The 27,621-nt window shown below is 40.0% G+C and overlaps 1 long non-coding RNA gene across 2 annotated transcripts in view; it reads right to left on the bottom strand.

Moving 5' to 3' along the window:
- Positions 1 to 284: 284 nt before the first annotated feature.
- The window catches only part of LOC107309419 (uncharacterized), a 34,724-nt gene continuing 7,387 nt past the window's right edge, over positions 285 to 27,621 (bottom strand). Inside the window, exons 2-4 of one of the 2 annotated variants that reach the window (XR_014942901.1) lie at positions 4,479 to 4,950; positions 2,441 to 2,499; positions 285 to 1,234 (exon numbers count right to left, since the gene is read on the bottom strand). This is a non-coding gene — a long non-coding RNA (uncharacterized LOC107309419). The remainder of the gene's footprint in view (positions 1,235 to 2,440; positions 2,500 to 4,478; positions 4,951 to 27,621) is intronic. The other variant, XR_001553174.3, reaches the window with a different exon arrangement.

Genomic DNA, 27,621 nt, shown 5'->3' with positions numbered 1-27,621 from the left:
TGTAGCTCTGGGAAAATAAGAGATAAGAGTTGTTTATACTTTCAGTTCTAGCAGTAGAACTAAACATCAGCTTCTCTCTTGGCTGGTTTTATCAAAATAGGCTTGGCATAAATAGTTTAATCCTACAAATGTGGGAGAATGATGGGTTAGTCTTGATGATTTTCACAGACACAGGCTCAGGAGCAAGTACACTTGCCTTTATACCAGCAGTTCTGATGGACCCAATCTCAGATTGCACAGAAACCAGTCTGACAGCAATTAAAATACACAGATGAAGAAAAATGTAAAGAAACTAAAAAGGTTATTTAATCTTCAAAACATAAAAAAGCAAAAAATAGAAAACAGACCACTTATATACAAGTCTCATTAAAGGATCAGCTTGATTCTTTAAGCAAATATGTGAACACCAACAGTATGAAAATACCCAGTTACTTTCACATTTTCCCTTGAGTTCAATGAGTAAACTCATAACTTGTTCTATTCCAATAAATGAACCACTCAAGCCTCACAATGGCCTCTGAATACTCCTGAAGTGGCACAGTCAAATATAATGCAGATCAGAATATAGAAACTGGATGCTGATATCACACTATGATGCAGTCACTTTTGTGAGCCAGATTAGCAAGCCAATAAGGACAAAGGTTTGCATTTTCTTAACAGGTGTACGTCACCCTGAAAGTAATGCCTTCTATTTATTTCCATGGAAACTACAACAGATACAGAGAATACAATAATACTATTTGATAGAGCACATTCTCAGCTACAAAACACTATTTTTCAACACCACCATTAGCTATGCATTTTCATTACTAATGAACAAAAATCTGCATGCTGCGCTTGGAAAAATCTGCAATCTGTCGCTGTCACCACTGCTGAAACATACCACCCACTGCCTCACTGTGCTAACATACAGTTAGGTCTCCAGAAACATTCAGCAAGCATCCATGAATGTCAATTCATGCAATTTTTTCAGCTCGGAGGCATTCAGTTCCGCACCATTGCTTCATATGCAATTCCACGTCAGATGCCAGTTTGTTAGACTGCTTCTCTGCTGCCATCTGCCACACTGCAACACAATGTAATGGAAAAATGGTGGAAAGGTTCATCCTCTAATGCCTTACAACAAGCATCTGCCTTTGATGTCATGGGCCAATATAATAAAATAGGATGTGTTACTTCTGGAGCACTCTTCATTGTAGGTGATAAATTCTGAGTAGGAGTGTTCTTCAAATAACTGCAAAGAAAAAGCATAATTTCACATATATTGAGTCTCTAATAAATTTATTTAACAGTACTAACAGTGGCATTTATATGGCATTAACAGAAAAGCATTCAAAAGCCAGAAAACACTTCATGGGATACTCTTGTAGGATATACAGCACCTCATAAGCATGATATCAGCCATTTTTTAAACAGTTACAAAATTTAAAAGAAAATTAAAAAAAATTTAAAAAAATAAAAAAAAAAAAAACAAAGAAAAAGTAAGAGCAAAGTGAATTACATTGGACAACTGTAGTTTTTTAAATGAATATGCTTTGCCTACAATACTTAGCATACTGTAAGGCATCCACTGCAAAAAGAAATGTCAGTGCAGCTTTTCTTTTCCTCACTGAAAAGACTTCAAGGCAAGAGACAGTCATTCAGAAAAAAAATACAGTTTACATATAATACAATGTTTACATATAATACAATGGTTGCCAGTTCACAGTGGAGAAAGATGTACACACAGACATCATGAAGACAAATGCAGGATGTAAGTCACCACCAGAACACAACCAGTCTTGAACAGCCCTGTCATCTCTTTTTTTTTGTTTGTTTGTCATCTTGAGCATCAATATCTGCTATCGGCAAACAGCGAGTAAAGGAACAATCTATCTCAGACACAAAGAACACGGAGTACAAACAGTCACTGGGAACCTTAGAGGTCTCAGCACAGCAGAATGAAGGGCAACAGACACTAGATCTCCCCCAGCATGGGATTAGGAAGGCCTGTAGCTTTTACAAAACCTATTTTGCATTTTTAATAGAGGATGTTTAGAAATTCATCAGAATTATTAACATTAATCAGTGTCTAGTTTGGGGATTTTTCTATTGTATTACTAATATTGAAAAGAAGTGCAATAGTTCACCAATTGCTGCTTAATTTTTTGTTGCTGACAGATCACTGAAGTGCTTTGATCCTGATCTGAGAACATTTTCACTGCAACCCTCAGAGAAAAACAAGTAAATGACTCAGTAGTGTAGAATAATTTTTAAAAGCTCAGCTAAATATCACTTAAAGAAAAGATAGAGATTCAATTAACTGACAGAGGCAGAATATATACTTAGCAATAAAACACCCCAACAAGTTTGTTCATAGCCTTGAAATGCAGAGACTGCTGGTCTTTCTTCCATAAACTTTATTTGTTGAGTTGTGTAAAAGGGGAAAAAGGAAACTTACTGAGTTTTTCCTTGTGGTGCTATGCAGGCTGGAGAAGATAGCTTCAGCTGGGTTGCTATCTGAAACAAGAATTATTTAGTGTTTGTCTGAACAAACTGTACTTTTAGGGAAAACATCATTTTTCACATTAAATACAAGTATCACTTCTGCCTACTCATAGTACAAAGCAAAAACAGTCATCTCTTAGAAACAGCATACCTGCAGACAGGATAAAGGGAGACAAACTGGAAGAGGCTGCAGAAGCAATATTGTTGTAAGACATGTTAATACACAAATACAGGAAACAAAAGATGCTGTGCAATAAAGGTTAATAGCTGATCAATCAGTGTCCCACATTGGTATCAAAAAGGAAGTGTGGATTCCAGAAGTAAAAGATTAAGAAATAGTGACTTGTCTAGCTAGGAGAAGAGCCAGGCCACACAGCAAAAGAGGAGATGGAATGCACTTCACTTTCTGTGTTAGAGAAATGCACTGCAAGATCAGGAAAGTGCAGTACAGAGTCTGACAGATTAAAAACTGGTATCCTTTAGCACTGGCTAGAATGACCACTAATGGGCTCTAATTTCAGCCCAACTATCAACAATCATTTTAAAGAACATACATGAAACCTTATAATACACCATGAGGAATCACTGTAATATGCAAACTCAAGCTGAAAATATCAAAAGTAGGGACTCAAAGGCATTTCTGCAAAATAGGCTGGAACTTCGGATTTTTCTTTTTTTTTTTTTTTTTATATAGGTATCCCCTAATTTCCTGACCACATAAACCACTTCTGTTCTGCTCTGTAGTAGCTTCTGCCAACATCTTTGCTGTGCTGATACCGTACACTGGAATACGAAGATATTGTATTAAATTATAATAAATTATCACATTTTTGTTAACATTTGTTGCTTTTGTCTTTCAAGCTGATGAGATGTTGGGATACCAGAATTTCCTTTGCCTGTATCCTTCTGCAAAAAGAAAGAACTAAAACATAAACTTTAAGCATACAGATCTTGAAACATTATGGAAATATTATGAAAAACATTCAGGCAAATAATTATTAGTTTGCTTCAATAAGCATGTTGAGGACAGCTATATCTATAGATATTATCATGAAGTACAAACCTCTGCAAATAAATAAATAAACAAATAAATCAAATACATCCATTCAACAAACATTAATGGAACATTACTTCAGGAGGTGCAGGTTATCTGATACTTAAAAAAAAAATACTAGAAGCATAGATTAGGTTTTCTTTCAGTCTGTTTTAAAAATTCCTACAAAGAGCTCAGAAGGGTTACATTTGGAACCTCAGTCTTAGGCCCCAAAAGTCCAACAAAGACGACACGAGAAAAAGACAGTAGCTCAATAAATGATTTACCACAGTCCACAGCAGAGGCATTAGGAGAAAGAGACAATTTCTGTTCTAAAGTATTTAATCTAAAAATGATTCAGAAACAACAGTAGTTCTAGATGTGCAAACAAATATAGTCTGTTCCAGAATATTTTAAAGTTGGGAACAAGGTGGAGATTTGGATCTTTAAACCAAAGAGAAATAATTAGTTTTTGTTCTAGATAAGCAATGGTGCTCCACTTACAGTCTTGTGATATTATTGCATAAGGGCCCCACATCTTATTTGGAAATAAGAATTATTTTTAGTAAGTTTGTTTTGTTTTGTTTTGTTTTTGTAGAATTTCCAAAGCATGTGTTTCCTTGGATAAAACAAATTGGTATCAATACAGTTGTATCCCAGACAACAAACTATATTTAATGTACCTCAGTGCACTTTTCTTTTAAAATCGTTAGTACACTGTTAAAAAATTACTAAAAAAATAAGACAGAGGGAAGAAGCAGAATCAGCTTACTACTGTAGCAAATTAACTTTTCAAACTGAGGTAGTACTACAGAGATAAAAGTATTTCAGGATCCCTGTTAGTGACTATCATTGCGTTAGAGGTGAAAAGCTAAACATCTGTGTTCTGTTGTTTGACTGATTGAAGCATAACAATGATAAAGAAAGCATTTAAAAGGTAGGAAAACTAATAGTTTACCTAATAAAAAAATCAAGAGTTTGCCAAAACTTTTTTCCTGTTTTGTTCCATTTCAATTCTTCCATTTCTTCATCCAACTAAAGGGTGCACAGTGTCCCAGAAAGGGGACTTCTTACACTGTGACGTTATTCTGCAAGCAAAGCCCCAGGACAGCTGTGAGCACGGTATTTTTCAAGACAGAGATGAATCCAGCCAGTTTCATAAATTCTAGAGACTAGAATTCTGATGTTAGAGAAAACACTAGAGAAGAAATTGCATACAGAGTGAAGTTTTTTTCTCCTTCCTGGGGTTTTTCTCCCCGGATAAATGGATCTTCTCTGCACTTTTGCATTTTCTTGCAGACTGTCACAGACCTCAAAACATAGCACAATTAGTATACTTTTGGTTTTTGCTCTCATGACGTCAGTTCAGTTTGATGATAATGTGCTGTAACCCAAAATCCACTTTCCTCCACAGTGGAGTAGAACATCAGCTGTAATGAACAACAACACAATTAATTTAGATCAGAAACTGAAGCAGAACACTAAATACTGACAAACCTACAAAGAATCCATTGTATGCCTTAGGTGCGACCATAAAATCATAGCTATGTGTAAGGTTGAATAATATGAAGATGGTAGCAAAGATAATTCAAAAGGTTATTTGTAAAGGAAAAGACACCAATAGCAATGCCTTAGCTGGAAAAGCTGTGGCAATCTCCACCAGGGAGGAATCTCTGAGAAATGCTGACTCGGTGGGGGTCAGCCCTTAAATGAGGTCTTAGAGGAGGTGGAGTCAAGCTCCATCCCTTCCAGGAGCACAGCTAAATTACTCTCACCTGTGCTCCCGCAGCTGACCCAACACTTGCCTCAGCTGATTAATCAGAGGTTCAGGCTGTGATTACCAATTTCCCATACACTGTACTGTAAAGGTCAAGAAAGAGCATTTTAAAATTTACTAGCAAAGGATTTTTTCCAACTCTTACATATTTAGAAATACTGTATGCAAGCAGTTTCCATGTCAGAAAGAAATAGTGGCGTGTCATAAAGACAGGCTACCTATGAAATTCCAATATAATTCCCTAAAGAAAAGAATTACCACCTTTTTATCTTTCGATATTTCAAGACAGACATAGCACTGAAAAGTAATGAATAGGAAACAATGTCATATGCTGCGCCAGGGGAGGTTCAGGCTGGATGTTAGAAAATAGCACTTCTCTGAAAGACTGGGCAGGCTGCCCAGGGACGTGATGGAGTCACCAACCCTCAAGGTGTTCAAGGATGGATGTTGTGTTGAAGGACATGGTTTAGTGAGAACTGTTGGTGATAGGAGGGTGGTTGGGCTGTGTGATCTTGTAGGTCTGTTCCAACTTTGGTGATTCTGTGATTCTGTGAAAATATTTTCTATATCTCTGGAAACATGGGTTACAATGGAGTCTAGTCCTGGATCTGTGCTTTGAATGGTTTGAATAACCAAACAAATAAGCCAGCAGGTAGGGAAAAGGCACAATGCCAAGGGATTTCTAGGGTTTGCCAAAAGAAAACAAAGGCTAAAAGTCAAGATTTATTTGTAGATCTTGGGTAACTCACCAGAGGCTTGCACGTGAAACACCAGAGTTTTATACACAGCTTGTTTATTCCAAGTGAGAAAGGTTTGTTCACAGTATTATGAATGAACAGATCAGGACATAACTCCATATAGAAATACAAGCATATATTCAAAAGTGATGCCTTTACTGACAACATACATTAATATTACACATAAATGTAGAATCTGATACAAATAATTTCTCTGCTTTTTGTTGTTGTTCTCTCTCCAGAGAGAACTTATCCTTCCCTTTTTGGGGGGTTTTATTCTCATCCTACATATCAAATGTTTTATAATATATTTCAAACTTGCCACCAATAATGTGTAAACTAAACTCTGGCATAATTAAAGTTATCATTATTTCCCCTTTAGAATTATTAGTCCTGACCAGTTCTATTGTTGTGGAAGAAAACCAAGTGGAGCACTGCATTTCTAGGTTACCTGCCAAGAATTCAGACTTTCCACCTGAGGTGAAAATTGCTGCAGAGCTTTTTGACAGATACACCCACTGTACAAACAACAACAACAACAACAAAAACCATGGAAGAACTCATCTCTGATCAGATGGCAAGTAATTCTGCATCCCAAGGCAGTCATAGAGACTGTTTTAAGAAGCTGTGGTATGTCAACAGTGACCAGTACAGTAGTTAACTCTCACCTCTTTCTAAGCTATTTCTTGAAAGTCATTTGCTTAAACACAGTCTGAATTCCAGTAAGAACAGGGCAGTTACCAGACTCTTCTGCATCACTCACAGTACTAATCTGTTTCTAATAAATATCATCTTATCACCATCTTACCACTTTCCTTCCTCCTTCTGTAAAAACAGTAGCTGATAAGAAAAAAAGAAAGAAAAAGGAAAGTCAGACTGTTTTTCTTCTTAACATATCTCAAAAACCCTCCTAAATGAAAAGCTGGAAAACTTTCTCAATCTGTTTCAATTCTTCACAATGTTAATTTCCCAAAATCTAACCTGAATTTTACTTTGTTGCAATCTAAGTTCATCACTTTGTAGGCTGTCCATTGTTGATAAGGGGAATTCATTGAAAAACAGAAGCTGGAGCTGCATCTATTCCTTCAAATTATTAATAGTCTGTTGGAAGACCTTACGAAGATCTGACTGTTTATGTGAAGCTATATGCTAGTAGGTCAATCTGTCAGCTCTGAAAACTACATTTAATCCATTATTTGATTGTATATCTTGAACTTAACAGCACTGTTGGATATTTTGGAGTCCTGGAAATGACCAGCTTTTCAGAAGATGGAGGAAATACTACCTTAAGCATAGGAAGATTAAAAAGTAACAGAAGAGGCACCAAGGTGTAGTTGTAATACATTATTTTACGAAGTACTTTTCCAGAAACTGAGTTGGGCACTTAAGTCTGGGTTGAAAGCTAGTACTCTCAGAAATTCCATGTTTTGTTTTGTGGGAGGTTTGATCCAACATGTCAGTCTCCAAGCCTACATAAGTTTCTTGCAGGCAGACATGAGTTTGCCCTGCCTGTATTCCAAGGTAATCTGCCTAGAACTATGACATTTAACCAAAGAGTCAAGGGCAATGAACTTGCTTAAGGAAGCTACAGTCCCTTGGCTCCCTTTCAAAGTGGCTTCGCAACACAAGACATGGGATGAAGCACTGCAGAAGTGTTGGTTTAAAAAGTACTGAAGTTACTGGAACAATTGTTATGAGAATGAGGAAATTATACATGCTTGATATTTTGCAGAAAAGTTTGTCATAAGACAGAAAAATAAACACGTTCTGTGAACCTGTGGAAGTATAACTGAAAACTGATTCTCAGCTGCTCATCTATCAGCATAATTATTTTTTTATCTATTGTTTCTGATTTAAATAGGAAAGTAGTGAGATTACATCCATCTACACACCATTAGCTGTGGTAAAATATGGGTTTGTTACAAGTAATAAAAGTACTGTAAACAGGGGGGAAAAAATCGTCATTGTATTGTTATAGTGCAGCACAAGTTAGTAGGTAACAGCCAGACAATCTAACAACAGACAGCAATCATCTGTGAACTGCATTGTTAATAACATTATTATACCTTTGCAAGATAATAAGGTATTATTTTAAAAATGAAAATGTCAGGCTATATATGAATAGTACAGTTGAAGTATATACTCATAGGCATGAGTATACTTAAGAGTAGTTTAACATTTAGAGTTTATAGAAACTAGATTTTCACTAGAATTGAGATGGAAATACAATAGAGATGAGTTTAAATCAAGCAAACAAGAAAACAACATATCTGGCAGAGGAATAATTTTGGATTTAATAGAGTGATGTATTAAACAGTGCACCCTCTTTAAGCATCTGTCTCACAGAAAAGCCCATTAAAATTTCTCCCACTTTGGTATTAAGGTCTGTGAATAGCTCCTCACCTGTAGACCCTTGTAGACATCACATTCCTCCTCCCTGCTAAGGTTCCCCATCTCTACAGCATCTTTTAACCCCTCTCCTTAGGTTTTACCCTTGTTGTTTTCTCCTTTCCCTTCTTCTGTTCATCATTCTCTTCTTCTGTTCATCAGTATCCTGCCTTTTAACTTTATTTTCACTAGAAAGCAAATTCTACTAGTGAAAACCTGTAGGAAGGAACCTAAGGCTGTGCAACGTTTTGGTGCCAGAGGGTGATCCTCTTATAGCTTAAGACAGGTTTTCCTCTTGCTTTCACACTGTTGTACTTATTTACTGTAAAGAGAGACAAAATTAAGAATACTGAATCTTTTGAAAGACTGGCACAAATCTGACAGAAGACTGAAATGTAACTGCAAAAAAAAAAAAAAAAAAAAAAAGAATAAAGAAAAAAGTAACTGAAAATGTTAGTGGTTAGAAATAGGTGTGTATAGGAAACTGAAGTCTCACTCACTAAGACTGTAAACATTCTTCATAGAATATGTCACCATTCCCAATTCTTTGCATGCTGAAAATTAAAAATGCTCATTTTTGTTTCTGGATTCAGATATAATACAAAAATTTCCTGTGGGAAAACAGAGTGCAGGATAACTTGCTGTAATCTACTGCCACTACAAATGGTTGAAAACTGTTAGAAAAGCCATGGAACTTCCAATTCTTTTTCAGATGATGTATATGAAAAGTTTATCTTAACCTTGAAAGAACTCTTGAAATCAGAGAAAGGTTTTCAGGTTTCTTAAGAAATAGTGAAATCTCTTTATGTGGACACTGGGCTTTCTAGACATAAAAATTATGCTATAAAATATAAACACAATTCAACAAAAGCTTATAATCCAGTTTGTCAGTGTTTACCTACAGAGCAGAGCCATGGATCAGTGAAGTTATTTCCTCCACTTATTTTACATAATAGGAGTGGCTGAAAGTCCCAGCAGTTTTTTCATGATGTTCTGCCATGGCTACTGCTTTGTATCATTTTGAGTTAAGTGTGCAAAGGAAAAAAAAAATAGCAGAGAAGAAGAGGCAGAAGGTAAAAAGAGACAGCCTTAGTGAAGGACTCTTGGTTCTAAAAAGAAGCTTGGAGAGAGGGTTTTATTTCACAGCATAGCTGAGAATGCCAAGAATCTCTGGCTCCATTTGGTTCAAACCCTGCTCAAGCGGAGACACACAGATCACAGTGCCTGCACCCATGTCCTAGTGATCTCCAGGGAAGAGAATCTGCAGCCTCTCTGGGCAGCCTGTATGGCACAGAAGTGCTTCCTGGTGTTTAAGAAGAACCTCTTGTATTCTAATTTGTGCACACTGCCTCTTGTATGCAATACAGTTAATACATATAAATGATAAAATATTTTAAAATATTTTTATTAAAACATAAAAAAGGAGATCATAAAAAAGGCATCAATGTCTGGTTCAATGGAAGTGGTTGCAATTTCCAGTGGGTTCTCAAGATGCTCATCAGTGACTTTTAACAAAATTTTACTCTTCCTATACTTCACGCTTGGAAATATTTGCTCACAAATGTAAGTATTGCCAAAAAGTGATGACATGAAGAAGGCATGATTGTGAAGTAAAGGATATTTTTCTCTCATAAGATATTATAAAAGACTTACAAAAGTCTGGTAAAGAGACACAATCAAAATTTTTGGTTGAATATCTAATTGTAGAACTGTAAATTCCATTTGAAAATTTGCAGATAGTGCATTATGTTGACTAAAGTAGTGTTGTGATTACACACACACACACACAAAAAAATTAAAAAATTCATAGTATCATAGTATCATAGTCTCGTGCGGGTTGGAACCTTAGAGATCATCGAGTCCAACCCCCCGGGATTCCAGCCTTTGTGTAGCAGAGCGGCACTTCTACCACTTGCGCCACAGGGGGGATTCGAACCCAGGGCCTCCAGTATTGCAACGTGGCATTCCTACCACTTTGAAACCCATTCTCAATTTCTAGTATCAAAAGAGAAAGCAAAGCTGTCTACTTTTTGCTGTTAAGAGGACTGTGTAAAGTCAGTGTACCAAAATGCACTGAATTATTTGTCATAACTTGAGTTAGCACCACTCTGTACCCTTCCTGTATCCTAGTTTCAGCTGAGACAGTATTAAAAGCGTGTTAGTGGTTTGGTTGTTCCTGAATGATAACAACGTGCTGGGTCTGGGATAGATTGCTCAGTGGGGAAGAGCTGCTGCCCTGATGCTGTGCAGCAGTGAATGGGCTGCGGTGTGAGCCAGGGGTTGCACATACCATAAATACATCTAGTTATCCATAGATTTTAGTAAAACCCCCTGAATTCACCTCTTCTCCAGACTGAACAGGCCCTTTAGCTTCTCTTCCTAGAGAGGCTCCAGTTCCTAACTGGACCTAACCAATTATAGAACAAAGAACCAAAAGCTTTGTCTTCTACAGTGCCTGGGGTTCAGGAGTTGGCACTTCATCAGAAATCCTCAGAGAAACGTGTTATACCTCTGCAGGAGAGATTCTGAAAAATGTCCACCTACACATTCTTAAGTTTAACCCACAGAAGTAATAGTAGTTTCTAGCTCAGGTTTTAGCTTCAGTTAGATGAGAAGAGTGAAGTTAGAGTAGGCTGCCATACTCATTATATATTCAGATACAAGATTTGTAAAGAGTAGCCTAATATGTACCTAATTAAAATGAAACCTAACATCACGGTATGTTCAGTTATCACTAATTGGCATTAGGTTTACATACACATTAATACAGCATAATATTACAAATTGATGTAGTGACAGTAATGAGAAGGCACACACACACATACACACACACAAAGTTGAACAATAAGTGACTCTCATCTGCTTGGCTGATGTGTCCGGAGTAATTCTCATGTAAGGAAGAGCAGAGCTGCAGAAACAGTTTCCATGAGTCAGAAAGAATACAAGCAATTCAGATTTTAACTGTAGCGCTGGCTGAAAAAAGCACTCGCACTGACATATAGTCAGTCCCCTTTGGCACTCACAGACAGATTTTTTGAGGCCAAGGAGGCATATACATGACCTTTCTCATGACTTTTGTCGTAGGCTTTGCCAGAGGAAGTTAAGAACATGAAATGAAAATAAACACTGGACAACACTTAATAAACAATGGCAGTCTCTGCTCGCCCCACCCAGAAGAAAAAGAAAAATAATTTTTCACACTGAAGTATGAGCAGACATAAATGCAAAGATAATTAAACTGAATACACATACATAAGCAACTCTAAGGCCATATTTGCATTCATTTCCACCTTTTTAAAGTAACAGTTTCTTAGGAATAGTGAAATCTAAATGCAGCAAATGATTGTAATTTGGCAAGAAGCAACTAACAGTTAGACAAGTCTAAAATTTCAGTATCACCCTTCAAATGAACTAGAAAAAGTGTTATCTAGGAAGGGCATTAAAGACTTAAGTTTTCACTCTGTCCACATCTGAGTACAATGGTGCTTCTGAAAAGTAAGCTACTCAGACAGCTGCTGGAGTTTCTCCTGGATCCTGTGTGGATAGCAGCCAAATGGGGAGCTCACCCATGTTGTAGTCTCCCGGTGCTGCCTGGCAGTGGATAAAGCAGCCCCAGTCTAAGCATACTGGTGAGCTTTTGGGTCATTGGAAATTCATCACACCAGTGAAGGACTGGCATCACAGTTATGTGGAAGAGTTATCCAATAGTCATAGCAATTTATGTGAAAACAAATGAATTTGAAATTCTACTGTTGTTTTGTACATAAAATCCTGCCTCTCCAAGCACATGAAGCAGATTATTCCTTTGCTTATAAGCTTAAAACTTATGCAAGTACTTTATTCCCACTTATATAAACATAAATAAACTGTTCTTCTCTTTTCCCAGTAGATATTACCAACCATTCAACTACCTCTGCAGGCTGAAGCTCTCCCAAATACATATACTTCCAAAATTAAGCCTGCGTTATTAGGTAATGCAGCCCAATGGATGAAGTAGTTAGTCGATAATGTCTCAGGCTATGCACATTTCAGAAGTTTCACTTAGTGGTAGCCTGATTCCATGGACAGAATGATGACTGTCTTCCTGAATTCCTGAGGTATGCATCTGGAACATATCTTTCAGTTTTGGTTCTTCCCAGCGCAGTCCAATTCACACACACTGTGATTGCTTCACAGAGGGGACTAAAGACCAGTTAGAAGACAAAATCAGGAGATTCACTTCAAAAGTCTAGACTAAAAAACAAACAAACAAGTAACAACAACAACAAAAAACTTCTATAGAAGCAACCAAAAACAATTGAGATAGAAAATACTTATTTCAGCTGCTTAAGGTAACCCAGTCAGTTGGCATAGGCTCAGACAGAGCAGAATACTTGTCAAACCCTGCACCTTCAATCATCCAGCAGGCTTGTTATCTCTAAGAACCAGTATCTTATTCCATCTGCTTGTTCACTTAATGAACACTTCTATGCCAAACCAATATTTGCAGTTGAACTGAGCACACCTGGCACACCCTTCTGCTTTCAAGTCATCACACATAGTGTGATAGTGGTATCATCCAATAATCCAAGGTTCCAAAGTAAAAGACAGCATGAATTTCGATAGAATTAGGAAACAAAACAAAACAAAACAAAACAAAACACACACACAAAAAAAGATGGCTCAAAACAGTAAAAATAGAATCAGAAGCCCAGAGCATTTAAAACTCAGGAGAAGATAAGACACCTGCTACACTAAGAAAAATAACTCTGTAAGTCTCAGCCTTAGCCAAAGGTAGGCCTTCTGGCCAATTATTTGAAGAAATGCTGAAATAGTTCGCCCAGGAGATTGTCCTGTCCTGCTTGCACTCATCCTCTCCTCTACCAGGGAAAGCACTTAAGAAATTTCACATTTCCTAGTGTACCTTTAATTTAACAAGGAAAAAATATACATTACATTCCTTATTCCAATTACATTATTTTCAAATGAAAAAACCTTGTGTATATTTTATTGAAGAAACCACCTATTTTCTTAACTGTTTTTACTAGGATGGTATTTTTTACTGTTGATGGACACAATGAAAATACTTGCAAATGTGACACCACATTGGCTTATTATATGTCTTTTTCATAAAAATGCAGTCTATCATAAACAAAAGCAATGTCATACATTTCACGTTCTGTGTAAGAACAATCAGCATTTCAAGACTGCAACAAATTCTATTTGATTCTGGAACAACTATCATGGTGAAGACTTACATTTAATTTCCTGCTTTTATAAAAAAAAGTAAATATTCTGCAAATCATAGTCTCCAACATGTAAAAGCACAAGCACAAACAGCTGTTATAGTTTACAGCTGTCTTATTCATTCCATTTTTTTAAAACAATCTTAATAATTACCTTTTAAGCAAACACAGTGAAGCATAATTCAATATAAATGCACAGCAGAATGGCTGCACTTAACAAGTACAGTAGTCTCTCTCTCTACAATCACTCCTCTAGTATTTGTAATCCTACTGTAAGTTAAATTAATTGACACTGGAATGCACAGAAGTGCAGTGGTTGCTCTTAAACTCAGGGAGCCCAGCAGAAGGCTGCAGGATTATCAACATTTGCTGGTTGACCTGGGGTGGCCAAGGATGCAGAGCAGTGTACGGTCTTCCTGATCCAGTTATGTCATGGTTCTGGTCTGGTTCATACTCTCTCCCAGACTCTCCCTCTCAGCTTGGAAACGTTCAGTTCATACTCTCTCCTGGAGACTGTCCCTTTTGGCTCGGAGACAATCTCTACCCCCTGTGAATTAGTACTGAGTAAGGCCCTGTTGGCATAAGCCTGTCCCCAAATAGTTTGTGCCACTTCAGATCTGCCTAACCTGTTCCATGTTCCATTAAACCAGTGATGCCCATCTCTCTAAAGTCTCTACCAAGTCCCTGAGCTTTCTGAGAATACACAGTGGTTCGCTTTTAAAAAGTATGCCCTTTTCCAGCCAATGCATCAAAAATTGTCAGCAGTTCAGGCCTGGTTTTGCCTGATTCCATGACTAATCAGGCAGAGGAACCCATGAATGAGACTGACTCCAGTCTTAATGAGACAGACTCCAAGTCAAACTAGAGAGAAAGAGCATTGAAACTGTGCAACCTGATCAATCACAGGAGGCAATGTCAGTTGCCCCTGTAAGGATGTTACATCAGTTAGAATGGAAGGAAGATGAGAAGGAAGAAAAGGAAGAGAACCCAGGGGAGGGGCTCTCAGCAAGACCACTGTCACCGACACCAAAGAAAGCAACAGAAAAAAGTAGAAGAGAAGACATTGTCACAGTCACTACTTGACCTCTGAAGATGACTGAAATTCAAGGTTTGAGAAAAGATTTTGCATGGCACCCAAATGAATTTGGTGTCATCTAGTTACTTCAGTGATGGGACAGTGGGGCCAACAGTATGTCGCTGGATAGCAGAGAAGCTTGTCAACTGGGTAGAATCACTAAGGACTCAGCTATTGACAGAGGTATTAGATGTCTGGATGGGCCTTCATCCTCTGGAAGTGCATGCTATTAGCCATATAAAGGAAAAATACCCCTTCAAGGACAATTTGATGGCTAAAATTAAGAAATAGACTACTATGAAAAAAAGGCATCCATTATTTGAGACAGTTTAGAGTGGTGGAAATTTTACATGAACCAGTGTTCACTCCTGATGATCCACACCAAAAGCATGATCCTGAGTCAGGTGTATGCAACATGTCAGAAAGTGACAAGAACTGCAACAGAAAAGTATGTTGGTGAACACGGAGAAGATATGAAGAAGTGGCATAAAAAACCCACTCCTGCACTACAAGCATGAGTAAGAGAATAGCAAAACAGATTGACTGCAAGGCAAATTCCTCCAAAAAGGTGATTGCTCAAATGTCAAATGGTATGCCAACACTAACATTGCTAATGCCTTTTTCTCCTTTCCTTTGGCCATAGAATGTAGGCCACAGTTTGCTTTTACCTGGAGGGGCATTCAGTGTATGTCAGAATACAAGAAAGACTCAGAGCAGCAGCTGTAAGGAAAGATAAGCAACACTGAAAACCAAGGACATCTCTAGAAAAAAAGTAAAAGGAATGGCTCATGGCTCTGATGGGATAAATGCCTGCATGCACAGCAATGGAGGGTTTGTAGAATGCTCTGCTGACATGTAAAGGTGGATAGAAAAATTGTAAGACTGGATGGGAAAGCTAGAAAAGGAAACTTGTGAATGCATGTAAGTGATGTGAGAACTTGTAATAAACGATTTGAATCCTTCACATCTGAGTCCGTACATCAGATGCTGTAAATAGCGCCGACTTGTGGAACAAATCAAGCCGAGGCTGAACAAGCCCGGCTCAGCAGCGCCACCCGACGGATCTACCGAGAGACTGTTTCGTGCTTGCTGACACCACGCCCTCACCCAACCCGCGGCTCCAACCCCACCCCCGGCTGGGGGGGAAGAAAAAAAGCAATCCCCTCCCGCACTGCTCCGCTCCGCCCCGTGTCCCTCTCTGTGATGCTGGCGCCCTCAGCCCTGCCTGTGTCGCTTGCTGCTCGGTCTCTGCTTGTAACCTGGGTAAAGACAGGGATGGTCCGGAACCAGAGGATCTTTTTGATCCTGGTCCAGTAGATCCGGAGGACGAACCGAACCTTTTCCCTCCTGATAATAATTTGAAGGGGCCGGGGAGGAAGCATTTTTCTATGGTGTACTACAGTGCTTTAGAGCAGTGCAGAAAAGAAGCAATATTACTACTGGCATGGAGGAATTCATGGGGGAAAGGGGGGTCTGGGCAACACCTCAGACCTGGGCACAGATGGATATAGGTAATGCTTTGAACAAGACTTTAGTGTTACATGCTATCCTTCGGATACCTGATACTAATTCGTGTAGTGCCTCATGTACATCAATTAAGGCTGCTGAGCCCTACATTAAATTTCCTGACCATTTACAAAACACACTAGAGAGAAGTGGAAAATCAAGCTGCCTGGGATATTTTGCATAAGGAGTTGGCAGGAGAAAATGCAAATGCGGATTATTGAAAGATTTGACAAGCCTTAAAGAATGCAGATCCAAACATTACAGACATGATTAAAGCCTGTCAAGATGCAGGCATGGAAAGTCATAAAATGTACTTGCTAGCAGACACATTGGCAGCCCAGTTTGATGCAGGGGCAGCTCAAAAAATGAAGTTTTACAATTGTTGGGAACCCAGTCATGTACAAAGGGACTGCAAAAAGCCTTAACGAGTAAATAAAAATGATTGTGCTATTCCAGCTCGACCCTGTCCCTGGTGTGGGAGAGGGCTACACTGGTCAAGAGAATGCCAGTCTAAACTGCGTGTTGCTGCACAGCCTTTCGATCTGCCAGGAAACAAGAAGGGCATGAGACCACACACTTTGACAACAAATACATTCCTGAATTGGCTGGCCAGTGCCTGGCCATCACACAGACCAGCCACTGCCGGCAGTACAGGAATGGCTTTGGTCACCACCCAGTCAGTCAGTGATACTGACTGACAGCACCGTGACTCATTCCAACAGGTATAACGGATATATCTTTTTCTCATTGCCCCTGGCCTAGTCCATCCGTGTCCCTCAGACAAAGGATTTCTCAACCCTTGACCAGGACTTGCTTGGACTTGTTCATCTGTGTCCTTCAGCAAGCTTTGAGTCAATGGTATAAAAGAATAGTCTCTTACAGGCATTCAGATGTATATGTTGTCGATGGATCACCTCAAGTTGCAGAACACTCTGCGGTAGCCCGAGCTTTTCAAATTTTTCAGAACAAAGGCTGAATATAATAACTGGCTCTGTATGTTACAGGTATATTCAGCAAATTGAAGGACCTTAAGGAAGTTAAGGAAGAACCCTGCTTTGTTTGCACAGCTCAAGCAAGCTTTGTATTGTCTTTCACGGTACTCTATTTTATTATGTGTATTCGATCACACATTGGGATTGTGTGCTTCTTTATTCCTGGTATTGTTTTATAATTTGTATCATAAATAAAAACACTAGTAATGGTATGAAAGAATAGCTGATTTTCCTGTGCTACCAATGCAGTCTCGAGAATTAGAATTACTAGGTATTATCTTGGTTGCTATGTGATTCTTGTATTTTAGTAGTAGATCAAATGTGAATTGAACAGGATTAGGTGTTACCAGTGCTGGTATCTATGGGAATAACTCAGTTTATGCTCAGTTATGAATCTATTTGCCTATCAATTAGCCTTTTCTTAATCTGTGAAGACAAAACCTGGAAAGGAATCCCAGGCAGAGGGATGACCCTGTACTGTAAAATGATTGGCTCTCTTTCATCCCACTAATCAGGATTTTAAAAATATGACCATGCATCACTAGAGACAAAGGCACATGCCATCTTACTTTGATTCAGCATATGATCCTGCTATTCTGATATACTGCCCAGCAGATTTTTCAGTTCACCAATACACTCAACAACATTAGGGACCTAAAGGCTTCTCACAGCAGAACAACTGTGTGTATTCTGACAGTTTTAAGGGAACTGGTATTTGTGACTATAGCTACTAATACTTTGCTTTATAGAGAGAGCTAACCTCAATAGTTTATTTTGTTTTATAAGCAGGTGTTCCACTTGGGCTCTGTATCACACACTGGCCACAGGGACACAGCATTCAAATGGAAAAAAACCCTGCTGACCCTGAGAAGAATAACAGCAGAAGAGAATCTGTGATGGGTGAGAGAGGAAAAGTGCACTCTGAAGCAGGGGATGCCCTGCTGGCACCACCTATCGCATCCATGGCCAGCATGTTTCTTCCTTCTCCTTTTGGCAGATTGCCACCTCTCAAGGGTCAATAAATAATAGTGCACTGGCTTAGGGAGTTTCTGCTTCTGGCTTATGTAATAGTCTAAAACAGATGCCTATGTGTGTGTGTGAGTGTGCATATGTTGACTAAAACTCATAACCCTCTGTGCTACTCTGAATGCATAGTTTTCTTGCTTCTCTACTCCTGTAACAGCCTGTTTCTCAGATCCAAATGTATATTGAAACAGTACAGCTCAGCTTTAGCCACACCCACCAAGTTAGGATGTTAGCCAGCTGAGGAAAGTGATGCTCCGCTATACTGATTCTATCCGATGTGCAACTTTACAAAGTTGTGTGATCTTTGATTTTCTATTAGTTCAAAGGCATGGTTGTGAGCACTCTAAAAGCATGCGTTGCGTGAATTTTAGTGATCATTCAATCATTCAAAATCAACATATCAGAGTATATGAAAGTTGAAGATTCCTCCTAACCAGTAACAGGTAAACACAGAATGGGACCCTCAGGGATTCATTTCCAGGTTGCAGAAACTTGGATCATGAGGCAAACGTGTGTTCTTTTTAATGAGTTTAACAGCATTTCTTGTTATTATGCTATGTTTGCCTTGTCTCTTTTCTTACATTTAACATGTTATCAACTGAGGCCTTGATTGAGTTACAATGATTATTAATATGATTAGTATTATTATGCTATAGTGTGGCAATAGTTTGCTAACAAACAAAAAAGGGGGAATTATGGGAATACAAGAAAGATTATTCAGAGAAGCATCTGTGAAGCAAAAAATAAAAACACCTCTAGAAAAAGAGGAAAAGCAAAAGGAACAGCTCATGGCTCCAATTGGATAAGCACCTGCACGCACAGTAGTGGAGTGTTTGTGGAGTACACAGTTGACGTGGATGGGAAGGCTAGAATCATGGAATCACAAGGTTGGAAAGACCTACAAGATCATCTAGTCCAATCATCCTCCCATTACCGTTGCTGCCACAAGCCACTAAACCACATCTCATAGCTCCTCATCCAGATGCCTCTTGAACATTGCCAGGGACAGCGACTCCACCACTTCCCTGGTCAGCCATTCCAGTGCCTGACCACTCTCTGAGAGAAAAAGTTTCTTCTTATGTACAGTCTAAATCTCTCCTGGTACAACTTGCTCAGGTCCTGCTTGTTGCCTGGGAGAGAAGAGGCCAAGCCCCTCCTCATCACAACCTCCCTTCTCCTTCTCTTCTTCCCTTCTCTGGACACATTCCAGGACCTCAGTGTCTTAATTGTAGTGAAGGGCCCAAAACTAAACACAGTACTCAAGATGCAGCCTCACGAGGGCTGACTACAGGGGGATGATTACCTCCCTGCTCCTGCTGGCCACATTATTTCTAATGCAAGCAAGGATGCCATTGACCCTCTTGGCCACCTGGGTACACCGTTGGAACACATTCAGCCGAGCATTGACCAACACCCCCATGTCCCTTGTATTCTTCATAGTCCTCCAGCCACTCAGCCCCAAGCCTATAGTGCTGCATGGGGTTATTGTGACCAAAGTGCAGAACCCAGCATTTGGCCTTGGTGAACTCATCCCATTCACCTCAGCCAAGCGATCCAGCTTATCTAGATCCCTCTGAAGGGCCTCCCTACCCTCAGGCAGATCGACACCACCTCCCAGCTTGGTGTCATCTGCAAACTTACTGAGGGTACACTCAATTCCCTCATTTAGGTCATCAATGAAGATATTGAAGCGGACAAGCCCCAGCACCGACCCCTGGTGGACACCACTTGTAACAGGTCACCAGCTGGACTTAACTCCATTAATCACTGCCTGCTGGGTGCAGCCCTCTAGCCAGTTCCTTACCCAAAGGAGGGTATACCTGTCCAGGCCACAGGCAGCCAGTTTCCCCAGGAGAATACTGTAAGAGACCATGACAAAGGCTTTGCTGAAGTCTAAGTAGACTACATCAACAGCCTTTACCTCATATACCAGTCTGGTCACCCAGTCATAGAAGGAGATGAGGCTGGTCAAGCACAACCTTCTTTTCATGAATCCATGCTCTTTCCTACTAAGTCTGGGTTTGAAGAAAGCAAATTTTAAGCTTCTCAGGGACCTTAAAAGTGGTGTCCTCTGAAAAACTGCTCTAGAATGTGTAAAGGTCCGTTAAAGCCCTTCATTTTTCAAGAACCATCTTTTAAAAGCCCAGTAGCAGGCAGTCCCAGGTTCTGCCACAAGTAAGTCAGACTTTCCATCTTCAGTCACCAAAATCATACGGGAATAGTTGTATCAACTGACTGTTCCTAAATCCATGGGGCCAGGAAGGATTCAGACTCTTGTGCTGAAGGATTTAGTGGACACTATAGGTGGACCTATTCAGTAATTTACCAAAGCTCTTGGGAGTCTGGAGAAGACCATGGCTGACTGGAAGCTAGCCAGCATCATAGTTACCAACAAAAAGGGCATGAGAGAAGATCCAGGAAAGTACAGTATAATAAACTCAGGCCCTGGAAAAGTTACAGAGAATATTGTCTTAGAGGATACAAAATGGCACTTAAAGAACAAAGAAACCATCAGGCATAGCTAACACAGGCTTGTGAAGGCTTCATAATTTGATCTCCTTCCACGATAAGGTCATCCACTCGGTACATGAAAGTGGTTGGTGTAATTTTTTTTATTTCAGTAAAGCCTTTCATATCATCCTTCACAGTATCTTTCTGGCCAAATTGTCCAACTGGGAGAAAAAAAATGGCTCATGCTGTGCTGGGTAATGAACAAGTTCAATAGCAGAGCCCTCCTCAGCAGCAGGGTTCTACTGGCCAGTCAGCAGCAATGCTCCCCAGGACTCAATTCTAGGGCAGTTCTGTTCAATATTTTTTATCAATGGTCTGGATGCAGGAGTGGAGCACATCCTCTGTAGTTTCCTGATGACCTTAAACTGGGAGGTGCTGTTGACACCCTGTAGAGATTAGAGACCTTGCAGAGAGATATAGATGCATAGGAATATTGGGCAATCACAATTGCACAGTCTCACAGACATCATTAGACACCACTAAAATAATCTTTCTAAGTATTTATAAAGCAGCTGAATACCTTGGGTGGGAAGATACCCTTCTATAATAAAGTAACCTGCTTGATGGATTAAGAGGAGGTGGATTTTATCTTTCCGGATTACAGTACTTTCATTGATACTATCCTTTACAGCATCCTTTTTCAGATAAATCATCCAACTGGGAGATAAAATAGGTTCACATTGACTGTGTGATGAACCAGCTGAATGATAGGCCTCAAAAGGCCTACCATTGAGTGGCATTACATATGGCCATCTGGCAGTCACTAAAGGCTCAATTCTAGGGCCAGATAAGTTCAGCATTTTTATTAGTAATCTGGATGCAGGAGTTGAATGCATCCTCAGCAAGTTTGCCATGTGACACTAAAGCAGGAAGTACTGTTGACTCCCTGAAACTACAAGAGGCCTTGTAGAGGGATATGGATAGATTGGAACACTGAACAATTCAACAGAAGTGTAAAGGCTGGGTGCTGCACCTGGGACAGAATAATGCCAGTCACAGTACAAACTGGGAGATAAATAACTGGAGCACTGCCCTGCAGCAAGAGGTCTGGAGCTGCTGGTGACAACAGGCTCAGCATGAGCCATCAGTGCACCCTGTCAAGCAAGAGGGCAAACTGCATTGTGGGGTGCACTAAGCTCAGCACAGTCAGACAGTCAAAGAAGGAGACTGTCCTGCTATACTTAGTGTTGGTGCAGCCTCACCTTGAATGTTGCATGCAGTTCTGGGCTCCACAGCATGAAAAGGATGCTCAGGTCAGTTGCTACACCAGTTGCTCACAGGAATAGTACTGAGTATTTACAAATTCAAGCTACAGAATGTAGCAGTATGCTCAAATATCCTCACTTTCAAATTCTAACATAAATACAATGACCTCTTTCTTGCTAATTTGATGCATCAGCACTTAATGAAGTTCAAATATGACTGATTGACTTCCATCTTTCATCTACAATAAACAGATTTTTGAAAAAGGAATATAACAGTAAAATTTAAACTAATAATTCAAATATGGAAAATAAAAATAGCTTTGTCACATTCAGAGGAAGCTGAAACATTTATATACAGAGAACTTGCTATAACAAGAGCACTTGCACGTGAGATGCATAGGCTCAGAACAGAGCCAATATTATGAAATCTTGATGAAATATTTTCATAGCAGTTTTGGAGGGGAAAAACACAACTGTGAGACAATGCAGTTCCACAGATAAGTCTTTACAACCCTGATTTATGCTATTCTCTCACTAAAGTACTTATTTCAGTGCAGGAGAAAGGCAAACTTAAATGTCTATGATAATAGTTATAATATTTTATGATCCTTAGAAACAAATCTCAATTGTTCAGAATTGTAGGATAAACTTTTTTGGAAGTGATCAAACACTGGAAACACAGGAACAAAATATAGCAGAAAAGCAGAAAAAAAAACAACAACAAAAAAAAACAAACAAAGTATCACACACAGTATCACAGTCTCCTGCAGGTTGGATGGGACCTTAGAGATCATCGAGTCCAACCCCCGGGATTCGAGCCTCCTGTGTAGCAGAGCGGCACTTCTACCACTTGCGCGACAGGGGGGGATTCGAACCTGGGCCTCCAGTGTTGCAAGGCGGCATTCCTACCACTTGTGCCACCGGGGCCCACTCAGTATCAGAAATGAACCTGTTCCAAGTCCTACCTTTTAAGAAGGAAGACATTCTAGCTTATGTCAGAGATTCCTTTGCTTAAGAAGCGTCTAGAGAAACAAAATGGATAACTGGACAACACGCTCGATCACATGAGGAATGAGCATGCAATCCAAGACAGCCAGCACAGCTTCACCAGGGGAAGGTCATGCTTAACCAATCTTGTTATGATTGCCTTCTGTGATGGAGTGATGGCACTGGTTGACAAAGGGAAGGCGACTGAGGTCATTTACCTGGATTCAAGTAAGGCCTTTGACATTGTCCCCCACCACATCCTCATCTCCAAATTGGAGGGATGTGGATTTGATGGGAGGACCACTCAATGAATAAGAAATTGGTTGAAAGGCCGCAGACAGAGGGTAGTGATCAATAGCTCTATGTCCAGGTGGAGGCCGGTAAAGAGCAGTGTCCCCCAGGGATCAGTCTTGGGACTGGTGCTCTTTAACATCTTTACCAATGACATCAATGAGGGAATAAAGTGCACCCTCAGCAAGTTTGCTGATGACACCAAGCTGAGTGGTGCAGTTGACATGGAGGAAGGAAGGGAAGCCATTCAGAGGGACCTTGACGGACTTGAAAGATGGGCCCAGATGAACCTAATGAGATTCAACATGGCAAAGTGCAAGCTTTTGGACTTGGGCTGGAAGAACCCCAGGCTCCTGTACAGACTGGGAGGAGCAGTCCTTGAGAGCAGATCAGCAGAGAAGGACCTGGGGGTCCTGGTGGTTGAGAAACTTAACATGAGCCAGCAGCGTGCTCTTGCAGCTCAGAAAGCAAATGGGATCCTGGGCTCCATCAGGGGAGGGGTGGCCAGCAGGGATAGGGAGGTGATCGTCCCTCTCTACTCTGCTCTTGTGAGGCCCCATCTGGAGTACTGAGCCCAAGTATGGAGCCCTAAGTACAAGAAAGACAGAGAGTTGTTGGAAAGGGTCCAGAGGAGGGCCACAAAGTTGATTAGGGGGCTGGAGCACCTCCCCTATGAAGACAGGCCAAGGGAGCTGGGCTTGTTCAGCCTGGAGAAAAGAAGGCTGCAGGGAGATCTCATTGCAGCCTTTCAGTAGCTGAAGGGAACCTATAATCAGGAAGGGAGTAAACTCTTTGAAAGGGCTGTTAATAGCAGGACAAAGGGAAATGGTTTTAAGTTGAAAGAGGGAAGATTTAGATTGGATGTTAGGGGGAAGTTCTTTACTAGGAGAGCAGTGAGGTCCTGGAACAGGCTGCACAGGGAGGTTGTGGATGCCCTGTCCATGGAGGTGTTCAAGGCCAGGTTGGATGGGGCCCCTGGGCAACCTGATCTAGTAAATGTGAAAGTTTGGTGGTTTGGTGGCCCTGCCAGGCAAGGGGGTTGGAGCTTCATGATCCTTGAGCTCCCTTCCAACCCAAGACTTTCTGTGACAAGTCTTTCGGCCTCAGCCCAATTAGCAATTCCATTTGTTTTAAGAGTTAATCAGTGACAGAAAATCCAACTGTCTACAAGTAGGAATTATGATTTTTATTTTATTTAATATGGAACTGGAAAAATCTGTTTCATCCTTAACCCTTCTGTACTTATTTCCCTATGGAAACAAATAATTTTGACCTTAAGTGCTGTGAACCAGAGGGTAAGGTGACAAATAATACACACTATTAAATGAAGTATTTCAGCACAACTATCAAGGAGCATTTAAAAGATTTTTCAGTGTCATGGGATGACGACAGGCTTGCAGCCCAGTTGTTCTACAGTTATAGCCATTAGGGAATAGTTGGGGAAAAAAAATGAAAGCTGATACTATATCTTCTGGAAGCCAAATTATACAGCACTGAACTGCAAAAAAACAATAAAAACTGAACAAAACCTCAGTGGTCTCCTCCAATTCAAGCAATTACATGATTCCATGATTCTGTGAGCTGCAGATTGGTTACATACATCTGAAAAGGCTGGAATAAGGTGATGCCCAAGAAGAAAAGTATGCATGCATAATCCAGAGTAATCTAATTTTCAGCAATGAGTAGTTGGTTGTGTTTGAATAGGCCTAGTTATATATAACTATATAAAACTCTTTGCACTCTCTTAAATAAATACAACTTGCACATTTCCTTTGCCTAGTCACTGGCTAGTTAGTAAGTAAAATCCCCCACCTGAGCTAACTTTAAACACAGGCTCAGAGAACAGGACTCAAACCTAGCCACAGTACACCTGCCCATATCACCAACTGTGGTATTCAGAGAGCCCCTTCCCACAGGATGATTGGGCAGCCTCCATGGGAGCAAAAAGGAGGAAGGTACCAAAAACATTCACACCATGAAAGATATGAGAAAAAAGAGATATCCATTCTAAGTACTATAGATTTAAAATACATCTTGTGTATTTGCATTTGCACATTCTGGGTTAAATAATATTCTCTTCACTCTCCCAAGATTCAAATCTATTCATTATTGATAAGACGATGACTTGGGAAGGAAATGCACAGCAATCTTTTTGGTATGTATGTCCATATATTTCCCATTGTCTGAAGGCAGTTACAGAAGGAACCAGTACTTTTACGTCAGCCACACCATCCGGTGGTAATTTTATATTACACAAAAACCTTGAATCCCCCACACACACTTTTTTTGCCTGTTAATGTCAGAACACAGATTCACCAAAGTTGTATTTGTCATTCTGATAACACCATATGTATTGTTTTCATTCAAAAGAAATAAGTACTTCATCCTTTGCTATTGCCTCTGTTCACATACCAGTTTGTGAGTCGCTAGAAAGGAGTGATAGTCCCAAAGAGAAATGAAAGGCCTGCATCATGTTTTTGTGATTTTTGTTGTCAGCATCCCACATCAGAACATTATGCATAACAGTGGGCAGTTAAAGAGTTCATGTTCTGGTTTCATATCACCACCCTTTTGTGCATTTTGGGTTCCCAAAGGAGAGGGATGTCATCCCTGGAGGACTTGGTGCAAAGAGGAAGTGGGGTGGGATGCTGGACCAGACCCCAGCCACTCTCTGCCTCTGGCTGTCTCAGCTTGCTGTGGAAAAAAAACACGTGCTCCCCTCACACTGCCATGGTTTGACTCCTACTTTGGGTACTCATCTCACTTGACCTGTGGAATAGCACACAAGAGTCAGAACGTAAGGTAGTTTATTTAAGGTGTATACACCAGCACACTGGGGGGCTTGCGCTGCCCCAACTGCACAACTGGTGTGTCTCAGGCAGTCATATTTACACCACACAAAATGCACTCACATGATTCCACAAAGCAGGTATTGCTGACTCACTCTAGACAGTGAGTTGTCCTATGCTAACTAATCCCTTGAATGCTTCCTCCTTTTTCACTCCTTGGACATACACAGTGTATAGTCAACTCTGAGTAAGATTTCCTTTGTGCTGATTGGTCCCATTTCTTATCTGAAGGTTTGAGGTCTGGAATTCCACAATGTGCTATTGTTAAGTGTTTGATTTGGTTACACTTAGTCAGCTCCCGTTCCTCCTCAGATTGTTGCCACTGTGTTTGCTCTTCATTAAAACGATCTGCTCACTCTCTGCCCTTCACCTTCTCCCAAAGTGCTTGGCCTGGGGTCGGCTGGGTCACGTGACAAACCTTCCCTCTTCCCCCCCCCCCCCTCCTTTTTTTCCCCAGGGCCTGTGCCCCCTATCACTGACCTATATCAAGGGATAACCCCATGACAGTCAGTGTTATCTCATTGCTGAGTTTAGCCCATTCTCAGAAGTAAAATAGTTAAGATTTGTGGGAAGGATATTATAATAGTTACCAAAAGTGGTTTATTTGCTCTCTCAATAGAAGCCTCAGGTGGTACTTTCTATCAAATAAACAGAGCAGACTAGGAGAAAAAAAAAGCAGCATCTTAACCTTTTTCATACTGCCCAATTCTTAGTGTAAGTAAAGATTTGTTAACTGTAAATAAAAAGACATAACATTTTAGTGGATTTTTAAACTTACTATTGATTATCAGTGTTTCCTGCAGTTCAGAATCCTTCCACTTCTCTTGGAAAGTCTAATTCACATGAACCCAGAAGTCAGAGCATACTTAAGATTGGTTAAAAAATATATATCACCACAGACTACATCAGTAAGCCCAACGTTCTCCTGAAAATAGTAGGAAATAAGAACTAATAGCCATTCAGAGCGCTACTATGATATTTGAAGTCTTCAGGAAATAGACTAGCAAAGCAGCAGACCTTTGTTGTAGCTCCCTATTACTCCAAGCCTGGAGACTTTGCAAAAGGACAGAATACCTGGCCTTATATTTATTCATCAACTCAACCCAAATATCTAGGTGACACACTCAGAATCTTGTAGCTCTGGCTAATGTTATTAAGTACTCATAGGAACACCAAGTCGTATATCAGCTTAAGGAAAGAAAATAGAAATTAAGGCAAACCGAGTTAAGAGTCTTAAAGATTATTTGAAGTTGTGCTTAAGCTCCTGATGTTAGAGCATCAGGTAGAGGACTCTCAGATTGAAAACAGCAACAGTTTGTACCCTTATGGTTGATTTGCTTTTGACATATAGGAATGAGAGCGTATAGAGCTTCTAAAATAATTTGATTTAGCCAAATGCCACAGAAACTTCATTTTTCTTAACCCAATTCCTTACAGTCTTGGGCTTGCAAATGCAAATAGCATCTTACAATTAGATTTTCCTTAAAAAAAACTCTTCGCAAGGGAGGAGTCTCTGTCAACATTGATTTTGT

Source organism: Coturnix japonica, chromosome 2 (genome assembly GCF_054131305.1).
Source record: "Coturnix japonica strain WE chromosome 2, WE-NBRP24, whole genome shotgun sequence".
Lineage (NCBI taxonomy): Eukaryota > Metazoa > Chordata > Aves > Galliformes > Phasianidae > Coturnix > Coturnix japonica.
The sequence above is the reverse complement of the archived record's forward strand: the minus strand, read 5'-3'. Positions and strand labels throughout refer to the sequence as shown.